This window comes from Perissodus microlepis, chromosome 14, assembly GCF_051167445.1.
Source record: "Perissodus microlepis isolate ML-2025 ecotype Zambia chromosome 14, ASM5116744v1, whole genome shotgun sequence".
NCBI classification, from domain to species: domain Eukaryota; kingdom Metazoa; phylum Chordata; class Actinopteri; order Cichliformes; family Cichlidae; genus Perissodus; species Perissodus microlepis.
The window spans coordinates 36,073,391-36,086,956 of record NC_140474.1 but is presented as its reverse complement, the minus strand read 5'-3'; the positions used below and the strand labels follow the sequence as shown (position 1 = coordinate 36,086,956).

The following is a 13,566-nucleotide window of genomic DNA, read 5'->3' as shown; positions in this document are numbered from 1 at the left end:
TTTGAGCCTGAAGAGAGTTCTGTCCAGTTGCAGCAGTTAGGACTAGGAGAGGGACTCTTAGAGATCCAGCCCAGCAAACTACCTTATGTAGCTGTGCCTGTAGAAAACCACACTAGACATGACATTGTTCTAACAAGAAAGACTGCTATTGGTAGCGTCCAGGCAATTAAGAAGGTGATAGAGACAGATTCACCCATTGAAAGCGACGCTAAAGTAGAGGCAACTACCGTTTGTCAGGCAGAGACAGGTTCCCCTAGAACTTTGTGGCAGCCACCAGTAGATCTAGGCCATCTTGAGAAACAGCAGCAAGACATTGTGGAAAAGATGCTCATGACATTGGTTGTATTCCTAGTTTGCACATGTCACTCAACCTCAAAGATGACATCCCAGTGCAGAGAGCCTACTCCTCTGTCCCAAAGCCTTTGTTCTCCGAAGTGAAGGAGTACATTCAGGACCTCCTGGCCAAGGGGTGGATTGTTAAATCCAGGTCACCGTATGCTGCTCCAGTCGTCTGTGTCCGAAAAAAAGATGGCTCGTTACGCCTTTGTATAGACTACAGTCTGCTGAACCTGAAGACCATCCCGGATAAACACCCTCTTCCTCGGCTCACGTCACCTCACAGCCTTCGTCACCCCCTGGGGCCTTTATGAGTGGGTACGAATACCCTTCGGCCTCTCCAATGCACCTGCGGCTTTTCAAAGAAGCATGGAGGAGATGTTAGATTCACTCAGGGACAATTGTTGTATCCCATACCTGGACGACATCTTATGCTATGCACCAACATTTGAAGAGCACGTTGAGGGTGTGAGACAAGTTTTAAGAGCATTTCAGAGTCACGGAGTAAAATTAAGACCTGAAAAATGCGAACTGTTTCGCAAAGAAGTAAGGTATGTTGGCCGCCTTGTATCTGCAGAAGGGGTAAGGATTGATCCAAAGGACTTAGAGGCAGTAGAATCCCTAAAAACTAAGACACCTCAAACTGTTGGTGATATAAGGCGTCTACTTGGCTTCTTCTCCTTGTGTGTACACTTCGTGGTGCTCTGAAGCTCTCTGCAAAAAACAGTCAAAACACAAACAGACTAGATTTGCGGAACTGTGTTGTGTCATTGAAAGCCAATCAGATCACGGATACGTTCTCGTCAAACCAATCAAACAACAGCAAAGGCGGACACAACGATTACGTGGCATTACAAATAAAGGTCAAAGGAGCTTGCAAAGAAAAGCGTCTGGACTTCTTTAAATTACTTGAAGACGTTTCACCTCTCATCCGAGAAGCTTCTTCAGTTCTAAGGAGAGTCCCAGATATAAACCTAGTGGGAGTTTCCCCCCACAGAGGGACAAAAGGACCCCCTGATGATCCTCTAATCGCCTGAGCCAAGGTGTGAAACTGGGTGTGGGTCCCAATCAGCCAGAGTTTTGGGTGAGTTCATTGTGAAACCTGGCCCCACCTTATCATGCGAATTTCTGAGATCAGATGGCCCAGGATGTGAGTGGGCGTTAAGGCGTCTGGGGAGGGAACTCAAAACTGGATTATAGATGGCAGAGAGTTGGTGTCGTAAACCACCGCCTCTGTTCAAAGATGGTCGCTCACAGTGGACATAGATGGCTTCTTTCACTCCTCTTTCAAACCATCTGTCCTCTCTGTCCAAAATGTGAACATTGGCATCCTCGAAAGAGTGTCCTTTATCCTTAAGATGCAGATGGACTGCTGAGTCTTGTCCTGTGGAGGTGGCTCTGCTATGTTGTGCCATGCGCTTGTGAAGTGGCTGTTTGGTCTCTCCAATGTAGAGGTCTGGGCATTCCTCGCTGCACTGTACAGCATACACCACATTGTTAAATCTGTGTTTTGGCGTTTTGTCTTTCGGGTGAACCAGTTTTTGTCTGAGCGTGTTGCTGGGTCTGAAATGCACCGGGATGTCATGCTTGGAGAAAACCCTCCTGAGTTTTTCTGACACACCGGCTACATAGGGGATGACAATGTTGTTGCGTCTGTCCTTCTTATCCTCCCTCACTGGTGTCTGATCTTCTTTTCTGTGCCTCTTTGCTGACTTTAAGAACGCCCATTTAGGATAGCCGCACGTTTTGAGTGCTTCCTTTACATGTGTGTGTTCCTTCTTTTTTCCTTCAGGCTTAGAGGGAACATGTTCTGCCCGGTGGTGTAGGGTCCTAATTATTCCAAGTTTGTGTTCCAGAGGGTGATGGGAGTCAAAGAGGAGGTACTGGTCCGTGTGTGGGCTTCCGGTAAACTTCGATGTTGAGGTTGCCGTTCTCTTCAATGTGCACAGCGCAGTCCAGGAAAGGCAAACAGTTGTCCTTTGTGTCTTCCCTGGTGAACTTGATGTTTTTATCCACAGCGTTAATGTGCGCAGTGAAGGATTCCACTTCTTGTGTCTTGATTTTGACCCAGGTGTCGTCTACATATCTGTACCAGTGGCTGGGTACTCTTCCTTTGAAAGAGCCAAGAGCCTTCCTTTCCACTTCCTCCATGTAAAGGTTGGCTACAATAGGTGACACGGGGGAGCCCATGGCACAGCCATGTTTTTGTCTGTAAAAGCCTTCGTTGTATTTGAAATATGTAGTGGTGAGGCAGAGGTCTAACAGTGTGCAAATCTGATCGGGTGTGAAGTTGGTCCTGTCCTCCAAGGAGCTGTCTTCTTGTAGTCGTTTTCTGACAGTCTCCACTGCCTCCGTGGTGGGTATGCAAGTGAAGAGAGAGACTACATCAAAGGACACCATGGTTTCATCTGGATCCAGGGTAAGTTTCTGGACCTTGTCGGTGAAGTTGGTGGAGTTCTTGATGTGGTGTGGGGTGTTCCCCACGAGAGGAGCAAGGATGGTAGCAAGGTGTTTTGCAATGTTATAAGTGGCTGAGTTTATGCTACTGACTATGGGTCTGAGTGGGACAGCTTCCTTGTGGATTTTAGGAAGTCCGTAAATGCAGGGTATGGCATCCCCTGGGTAGACGCTTTTCTTTGCAAGCTCCTTTGACTACGATGACCTGGATGACTGAGAACCTTCACAGACATTACAAATAAAGCTTTTACAACTTAATAGTCATTGTTAACCTTCAAGTGTCTTTAATTTACATCATAATAAGAGACTTGAAGTGTCTGTAGTTAAGCAATCAAAATACTTAGGACTAGTGATAGTCTAGTGAAAAGTAATGCTTCGTGAAACACTAAATAATTTGAAGCAGTTGTGCACGAATTGTATTGAGGTTTCAGAAACAAGCTTTGCACAATTCTAAACAAAGCTACAAATTAGACCAGACTATCAGTGATTATGATCAACACGCTTAGAGAAATCCCCGTTTGTTTATTGTGATAACAACATAGGTTTAGTGGCTTTAATTGTTACTTACTTTGTATATATCATGTCAATATGGAGATGTGATTTTATTTATTATTGTTATATTTAATATACTTGTAAAAAAAATAATAATCTTTTTTTCCAAAGGTATGTGGTCCTGACATGCACAAATGATACATATGTATCATTTTGTAGAAATCTGATGGTGGACAGCTAACTGAATCTAAAGTATTTAAAATGCCCTCTGCCTTAAACAATATTGATCTATACAACACTGATGGGAAACATTTTCAGCCAAATATTTATTATTGAGTTTGATCATTTATGTACAACTTGCCAATAATTTCATTGTGTTTTATTATTATTATTATTATTATTATTATTATTATTATTATTATTATTAACAGGAAGAATAATAATATTAGGAAGAACATTTATTATATTTTTTAATAAATGGTTTGAAAAAGAATCCTTCCCTCTCACAATTAGCAACTAACAGTACATCACTGTCATATACAGTGGCTTGCAAAAGTATTCGGCGCCCTTGAACTTTTCCACATTTTGTCACATTACGGCCACAAACATGAATCAATTTTATTGGAATTCCACGTGAAAGACCAACACAAAGTGGTGCACACGTGAGAAGTGGAACGAAAATCATACATGATTCCAAACATTTTTTACAAATAAATAACTGCAAAGTGGGGTGTGCGTAATTATTCAGCCCCCTGAGTCAATACTTTGTAGAACCACCTTTTGCTGCAATTACAGCTGCCAGTCTTTTAGGGTCTGTCTCTACCAGCTTTGCACATCTACAGACTGAAATCTTTGCCCATTCTTGTTTGCAAAACAGCTCCAGCTCAGTCAGATTAGATGGACAGCGTTTGTGAACAGCAGTTTTCAGATCTTGCCACAGATTCTCGATTGGATTTAGACACCAGACAGGTCAGGGATAAAGTTATTGAGAAATTTAAAGCAGGCTTAGGCTACAAAAAGATTTCCCAAAGATTTCAGCTCAGTGGCAAGTTTTTAGCAGTAAGCCCAAAGGACGAGGTCTGGTCGCAGAGTAGTTGTTATGATCTCTGTGGAAAAGATTAGCGTCTGATCCAAGTCCACTCGCATCTGCCAATCCCTGGCGACCTTCAGCGGGCCCAGGTCCAGGGCGGAAGGGCTAGTCCTCGGCTTGCTTGACAAATGCTGATGAAAACTGACACTTCTCTTGGTTCGCAAAAGGTTGAGCGTCAATGGATTTTCTCTTGCACTCAGCTTTCTCGGCTAGACACCTGAGGACCTGATTGTGTCTCTATGTGTATCTGCCCTGAGTAAGGCTAGTCCTACAACCAACCAAGATGTGCTGGAGTGTTGCTGGGACTGTACACAGGGCTGTACACAGTGTGCGTGGACTTCCCCTGTGCAGCAGGCGACTACAAATGTTGTGCATACTAAACAAACAGAAAAAAAGATCCCTGTTGTCTTTGCTTAATGACTGGTTTCAGTCTTGACAATCCACATTGCACCTTTCAACATGTTTGTGGGTAGGTTTGAATGCTCCAGGTGTAAGTGGAGCCCCTCAGCCTCTACTGCAGATGTGTCACAAGTTAATCTAGTAGTGGGTTATGGCACTTGGCCACAGGTGGCAGTAGTGGACTGAACTCCATTTGAGACTGCTCCAGCTGCTATGTGATAGTCAGTAGATCTGCTACAAATTGAAGATCGTGTGCAAGTTTTGAAAATTAAATTAGCTTTAAAACAAACAAACAAACAAAATTCTAACTCATCTCAACAATAAAAAAACAAAAACAAACCAAGTGACACACTTGAGTCACCCACTTTCTTAAATCCACTCACTCTCTCGACTCAATCACACTGGCTCTGTTTATTACTAATCACTGTGTAACTGCTGCAGATGCTGCTGCAAGTGTTTGTTAAATTAACCACACTTAAACAGACTGTATATAAGGTGGTGTGGGAAGCCAGACCGGGTGCCCCCCTTCCGGCTCTTCTCTCTCCTATCTTGTCCCCTTTTGTCTTACTTCTCTCTATCACCTTTTCTATCCCTTTGAAGAAGTTAGGCTCCGTAAATGCTAAAGAGGTAAGTATTATTTTTTCTCAGTTGCAGTGAACATATAGAAAGAAAATGTAGGAAACTAAACAGAAGAAAGAAGAAGAGAAAATTTTTAACATAAACCGGTGACACACTCCAGGGCCTGATCAACCCTGGCAGGGCCTCCTTGGACGAGGGTGTCTAGTGATAACGGCCGAAACACCTGATGAACCCAAGGTCCACTACTAATGACGTGTCACAAATTTAAAATGGTAATCTAGATCGATCTCTAATCCCTAAACCTAACCAAGGAAGGAAAGTGGCAGATTAGCCTGGGTAAAAGACCGAAAGTTGAGGCACACAATGGTGCGTGCTGCTGACAAAGTTTCTGGGCTGCCTTTCCTCATAACAGCCGTCACTCAAGAGTCTCTCCATCTAAAGCAATGCATTATCAGGGACTGTAATATTTAGTCCTTTAACTGAATCAACTCTCTCCAGCCATGTTGATGAATTACCTATTGGCTAAAATGATCATTTCCAGAGAAAAGCTAACAGGATGTGACGTTACAACACTAGTGAAATATTCATGTGTCATATATTTGTTCAAGACCTATTTCTTTGTTATGGAAAAAAGTTATTAAGATCACGATGAACAACGGGAGTGCTGATTTCTATAACTTTATGTATATAACTTGGCATTTCCCACTGATGCAGGCCAAAAATAAACACATAATATCATTTCATTAGGTTCAAAGGTTTATTTGCAAGATGCACAAACAGACAACATTGAAAGTTACAAATACACTGTGCATGAAACAGGAATTCAAACGTGGTGCAGATCTGTGTGTCACAAGTTAACCTGGCTGTAGACTATGGCACTTGGCCACAGGTGGCGCTAGTTGACTCGACTCCATTTGAGTGCACACAAAGAAAACTGCACGCTTTAGTTGTGAACAGCATGTGACTTGTCCAGTGAGAGGATGCCAAAGTGTGTTCTCTGTAAAATCGACATTTACCTCCCATATGTGTAGAAAACACAAACGTTTAGAAAACGTGATTTGTGGTTCAAACAAAGATACTCAGAGAGTCCAACCACAAGTGCCACCATACAGTAAGGTGCCAGTGTATCATTTACAGAAGACCCTGGTATGGATGGGTCTAATTTCAGTATGTTTTACATTAAAGCACAGGGACAGCATCTTCTGCCAACATCTACCATTCAAACCGTTGTTGAAGAAATACGAAATATACATGACTTGGGACAGATGTATACATTGAATAGACTAAGCTGATGAACAGAATCAACTTTTTGGGATTTACTTACCTGGATCATTGAGCATGCAAGAAGGTGATACTCTTGGCTTGTTTAGTTTCATGTTCTGTTGCTTCCACACTAATACACTGACTAACACAACCATATAGGTCCAGCCAGTAAGACATTCAAACCCTTGTTATTAAAGGTTTTCATTAGTTTTTGTTGTTGTTGTTGATTTTTTTTAATCCTCAGGTTCCTCCTGCTTTGCTGCTGAGACATTCATGTTGAGCATTGACAAGAAGATTGTCAACAACCGTATCACAACCTCTGCCATCTGCCTAATGTTTGGCACTTAGGCTACGTCCACACGTACCCGGGTATTTTTGAAAACGCAGATTTTTCTATGCGTTTGCGCCTTTCGTCCACACGTAAACGGCGTTTTCGGTAACTGAAAACGGAGATTTTTAAAAACTCCTGCCAGGGTGGATATTTTCAAAAACTCAGTTTTTGCGTTTACCTGTGGACGAAGTAAACGGAGAAAACGCAAGCTGTGTCCCAAAACGTCGGCTGCATCCTTCGGAGGACCCGGCCTTCGCGGTCTACGTGGGCGACATGTATATATTGGGGAAAAAAAGGTACATGCACTGTAAAAAAATATTCCGTAGAAAAACGGAAAATGTCCTGGTAATTTTCTGCCAGTATATTTTCTGTTTTTTACGGAAGTTTGACGGACTTTTCTGTAAATGATAAAACGGAAAATTCTGCAGATTTACAGTATACTCTCTGTACTATTTACGGACATTTCCTTCAGCTGTAAAACGGGAAATTCCGTTTATTCACAGTATATTTTCTGTATCATTAACTGATATTTTCCGTTAATAGAAAAATTGAAATTTCTGTTTATATTACTATTTCCAAGCACTTCTTTTCACTGTAACTCATTAAATATAGTTCTTTATATCCTTAAACATACATTTCTATGCAATTACAACCTAGTACACCATGTGCTCAAAAATTCATAAATTAAAACTTAAATTAATTTGTGCTTCGTACACAACAACATTGGTACAATTAATGTTAAATATTCTTTTATTCTCCTCAACTCTAAAACTATACTAAAATATAATGACAGCATCCATCTTGTCATAAAACTACTAAACAGCTGATACATGAACAAAATAACTCACAAGCTTTCAAATTTGAGCATTTTTATTTCCTTGAAATCAGGTTGCCCTCATGTAAATGTGTTTTTTACATTCATTCAAGTGGCTACCAAGTGTTTTCTTCAAACAGGACACCTGACAAACAAAAAATGTCATATTTAACGATATGTTCACATTTAATAATATCCAGAGTACCTTTTAGTTAGAATCACTGCCTTGTGGTAGTTTTGCCTCAGCCAAATGGTTAAGGTGTGGTTTACATCCATGTCTGTCCACTTATGATACAGTATATGTAGCCGCTAAGACTGGTGGACCTAAATCTTCACCACCACGTCTGTATACATACAAGCGAAAAGGGGAGTGAGTGGGTCAGCGCTCAGAGTATAGAAACTTAGCTGGCTTCAAACACACCATTTATTTCCATAAAAAAAACAAAAAAAAACCCAACAACACAGCCAGAATCACAAATACAAGTTAAAATTCCCCGTATACAATAAAAATAGTGTTTGCAACCCGCTAAAAACCCTGCCGGCAGAAATAACTATACACTATTAAAACAAGGCTAAAAAATGTTTTCCATATGCTAAAATTACCCTCCCACAGTCCCATAATCCCACAGTCCAGCCACACATGGGCGAATGGTCCTTATCTGAAAGAGACAGGAGAGGAACTTCTCTTCCGGTATGGTAAAACTCGCCAGCAGCAGACCAGGGAGGAGGCTCCTATCGCAGACCTGTCTCCTCCTGACAGCGCGTCGCCGCACAGTCCCGCCCCACTCCACACCTGAACACGGCCTCCCTTGTCTCACCGTCAGATGCAGGCAGAGGGGCATCCCTGCCCTGTTGTGAATTGCGGCCATCGCCACCCACTGTTGCCGTTCCTGCCGTTGGGACTGGATCGCCGAACGACTCGCGGCACCCCACAGTCAGGCAGCAGTTCCTTCCACACACGTGCGGGCTTGCACGCGTTCCTTTTTCTCCTGCTCACCTTTCGTGCGTCGCTTTTCTTGTCTCTGCGCTCACTATCCCCTTTAACAGGTCAACCTGGCGGCTGATAGGCCACCTTGGGGAACGCCCCCACCTCACAGGTGCCTACAATTGTCTGTTTAGTTCACAGTGGATTAAAGGAATATGGTACAACATTAACACACATAATATAAATATGAGGATAAAACCATGCAATATAAATATCAATAAACAAACATGTAATATAAATATCACAATAAAATCAACACTATGTACCAATACACAGATTGATAAAACATAAAAACACAAATTTCCACTGTGTGACATATACACATGTAGTCAGTTATAGCCAAACACCTTTGATTACTGAATTGCATTACATTACATTCACTTCATTAATGAAGTGAATGTAATTCACATTTGTGTGAAGATTTGTCTGAGATTAACTCTTTGGGCTCTTTACCTTACAATATAACATACTTGAGTCAAAATTTGTTGACTGTTTAATTGGTGCCACATGAATAAAACTGAACAGATCTAAAGAAGATGTTCCTGAACTTTGGGTTTATTCGAACAGGACGGATGGATAACCACAGGACTTTTCCCCATATGATAACTACAACACAAAATAAATTAAGACAGATCACTGTCCCAAACTTAAAGATAAAAGAGCATTTACTGGACTTGTTTTGTCAGTGAGGAGCAAAGTACAATTAGAAGTGCTTGTTCTGATGAAAAGTTAAACTGTAAACAGCAGCGTAGTGAATAAGGATCTGTGTCCACGAATCCTCAGCAGTGACAACACTTAAACATCATAGTTCAAAATCCTTAATGCACACCTTTCTCTCCACGGTGTTCAAATGCTCTTAGCTGTTTAAGTAGAGGAAAAAGTCTGACATATTTCATGACCATTAAATGTTAGACAAGGCTCTGAAAACGAGGTTACGGTTACAAACAAAAACCTCTGCTTGTGCACACAGACCCTAAATCACAACAAATAAGACAATAGTAAGACAAATTACTACAAAGTCTTGTTACCACTCTTCATATACCAGTGTGACAAAGTCCTGAATGCAGCCTGCATGTTAGTACATCAAGGTCCATCTGAGCTTTAAATAAACTACACTCAGCTTTTCCTTGGATTTTCAGAGTTGCTCAGTTCATACAGGAACTGCAGCAGTCGGGGTTAACGTGTCGCTGTGTTGCTCCTCCATCTCAGCCATTGAGACTAGTCGCAATTTATTCTGAGGAAAAAAAGAGAAACAACAAGACATTTTTAAAAAGTTTGTATTTTTAGAATTTTTTTTACCTAGAACATAAACAACATAAGCAAAAAAAGGATTAGGGCCGTGCGATATGACGATATATATAAGATGATATAAAAATATCTATCGTTTCATATTATACACTATTGTTTGTTTTGTGGTGTTGCAAAATAAACTGTTTACAGCAATATTTTTTTCATGATTTTGATGGTCACTGTAGTTGCTATATTATTTCTTAAAGTTCTCTTTCTCTTATACCTACAATAACCACACTATGGACGGACAAGTGACTGTTTTTACGCGTACTTTCATTACCAACAATGACGGTAAAACCATTGCGTGGCTCCGCCGTCTGCTTGTTTATTTTCCACATAAACCTTTCACAATAAAGCTAAAGTGTCTGTTGAGACTTTTCAAAATAAACTGAAATGATATACATTATTCTCAAACATAAAATTTCAGAATATGCATCAAACAAATTACCTCAAATAAAAACATCAAGTAACTATAAATGGCGCTTACAGTCACCACGCAGATGAAGGCACAGAGAATACCAGCATGGCCAGCAAGGATGAGGCAGAACCAGCTAGCTCCAAACAGAAGGACCAGTCGAAAGAAATCGAGGACCTTATTGTTAAACGAGGGGCTACCTCTGTAGCATGGACATGGTTTGGTTATGAAAAGTCTGACACGCCCCAGAAAACTGTACTATGCAAATTATGCCACAAACTGGTCCCCACCACCACTCAAACACGACAAACCTCTTTAACCACCTACACAAGAATCACATGAAAGAGTTTCGAGAGAGTTTACGAATGAAAAGCAAAAAAGAGCCGTCAGGTGCTCAAAATAATCCTTAGACTCAAACGTTAGAACAGGCTTTTCCTTGCAGCACGCCGTGTAATAAATACTCAGAAAGAAAATGGCGGCCGTTTAAACTCATGTCTAAAAATGTATAGTTTCATGCCTTGGTCAAAACACTCGACTCCAGGTACACGACGCCCAACTGAAAACATTTCACATAAGTCGAGTTGCCCGAGAATCACAGAATTTACAGAAAATGCACTATTTTGTGATATATATCGTTATCAGGAGAGATATGTCTTATATTGGGATGTGAGATTTTGGTCATATCACACAGCCCTACAAAGGATTATAATTCACGTAGAGTTGCATACACATAGCAGCATTCTGTTGCAACAAAAGCAGTTTATAATTAAAGTAACATACATACCCTGAAAAACTAAATCAACCACAACATTAAACTCACCTTGTTTCTGTAGAGAAGGTGATCAGGGTTTTTCTTCATTTCCTGAGACCAGCTGCTCTGGATCATCACCAACTTGTATCTTCATCTTTTTTTTCACTCGGGGAAGTCTGTCCTTTTCTTGGCCATTGCTCTGCACTGGAAAACCAAAGTGTGTGATCAAAGGTGAAATAAGGGATATTTTTCCATTGCAGGACTTAGAGTGCTTCAAGTAGTGATAGCTGTTGATCCATTTCTCAAATAATCTGTAAGGATCTGGATTTTTAAGAAAGATACAAATATCTCTGCTTATATTTGGCTAAAAGCTTGATATAGATAAGGGATATAAAGCCCCTGCACACCAGCACTGCGCTTATATTATAGTTCAATCAAGAAATAGTTATTATTGATTTATTATTGAATTTTTTTAGTAATCATTATTAGTATTTAATCACATTAGCACAGTGGGGTGACAAAAATATTCCACATACTAGAAATGCTGCTCAGCATTTCATAAATTACATTTTCAACAAATGTTGGAGCAAAAACACAGTTACAGGGAAAATGTGTCTGTCTGCAAATATTAACTAAACATTTCTATGTGCTACAAAATAGACATAATTGTAAATGTGCTGAGGTGAAACTATACTTTCAATAATTTTACCACTACAGTCTGTTAACCACCGAAATAATCTATGCTGGTCAGCTAGCTAAAAGTATTTACTTTAGCAGCCCAAATCAGAGGCTAACATTAGCATTTGCTAGCATCAGCCAGGAAGGTCTGAGGCTTAAACTAGGGTTAGTGTAACTTTTCCTGAAACCCTTTAAAGTGTACAGTAGAGCCAACTGTAAAACACAGGTATTGATACAGTACTTATTAGAGTCCTAGAATAATTTCTAGGACCATGAAGTTCTCACTTTCCCCAGTTATCCACATCGCTGACTTTCGCTAATTAGCTAGTTAGCAGTCACAGCTGTGTAATACCCAGAGAGACACAGACAGCTAACTATAATATTTATGAAAACTGGTTCAGCCACTGAAGGGAAAAACTGGTGGTATCACAGTAAAGATTATTTTAACATTAACTAAAATGGAAAGCTTAAGTCATGTTAAACCTAAATAACAATTATTTAAAAAAATGAGTCAGCAAAATATTCCTGACTTGTCTGGAGACAGCCGAAACCAGTTAACAAATAAATTAATAATAATAATAATAATAATGGATTGCATTTATATAGCGCTTTTCGGGACCCCTCAAAGCGCTTTACAATACCACTATTCATTCACTCTCACATTCATACACTGGTGAAGGCAAGCTACAGTTGTAGCCACAGCTGCCCTGGGGCAGACTGACAGAAGCGAGGCTGCCATATTGCGCCATCGGCCCCTCTGGCCATCACCAGTAGGTGAAGTGTCTTGCCCAAGGACACAACGACCGAGACTGTCCGAGCCGGGGCTCGAACCGGCAACCTTCCGATTACAAGACGAACACCCAACTCTTGAGCCAGGATTGCAAAAGAATTGCGATTGTGGCATTAATTAACAATTTAGAAAGAATTAACAATTCTTTAAGAATTAAGAATTAACAATTCTTTCTAAATAAAAACGCGGAGTCTTTTGAAAAACATTATTTTAATAAAAGAAAACATGAGTTTTAATACTTACCACAGAAATTTGAAGGCAGTTTCTCCAACTTCAGAGTCCAAAATCCAGATGAAGCCTGAAAGAAGCCTACTGGCTGCTCTTGCGCTTACTTTTCCCTCCTTTTCAGGTTCTTTTTCCCACAATGCATTGCAGTAGTTGAGAAATACAGAAAAATACCTGTAAATGACTAATACGGAAAATTCCTTCACGTTTATACAGTAGATTGTACTGTATTTTTACTGAATTTTTTTTTTTTACACAGTGTGTGGTGAGGCAGTTAGATAATATAATTGTTCGAAAGTAAGACAAGAAAGAATGTTCAATGTTAAAGAAAAAAAAAGACATTCAAACTTTAGTCTTAAAAATTTTAATCCAAGGAAAAGGGGGATGTCATGTACTGATATATGGCTGTCTTAATGTGATGACTTTTAAACTGGATGTGGTGGTCCGAAGGAGGCCCCGTTACATGGTAGTTGTCAGATCGACAGCATTCAATAAAGCAAGAGAAAGACCGTGCTTTATGTCCTGATTTAATTCAGCGTGCTCTGCCTAATTCAGTAATAAGGTGGGCACACAACAGTTACTACTACTTTTACATGCATTACCATGTGGACCTACGATCAACACTGAAGTTCCTTCAACGGTAAAATTTCTTTTATTATGGATTTATTTTT

General features: G+C 40.4%; 1 long non-coding RNA gene across 1 annotated transcript; it reads right to left on the bottom strand.

Annotated features, from left to right (window-relative positions):
- Window positions 1-9,069: 9,069 nt before the first annotated feature.
- LOC146374334 (uncharacterized) lies at window positions 9,070-13,036 on the bottom strand. The gene is made up of 3 exons (XR_014802135.1): window positions 12,914-13,036; window positions 11,272-11,406; window positions 9,070-9,980 (listed from the first exon to the last, which is right to left on the bottom strand). It is a non-coding gene; the product is annotated as an uncharacterized LOC146374334 (long non-coding RNA).
- Window positions 13,037-13,566: the final 530 nt, after the last annotated feature.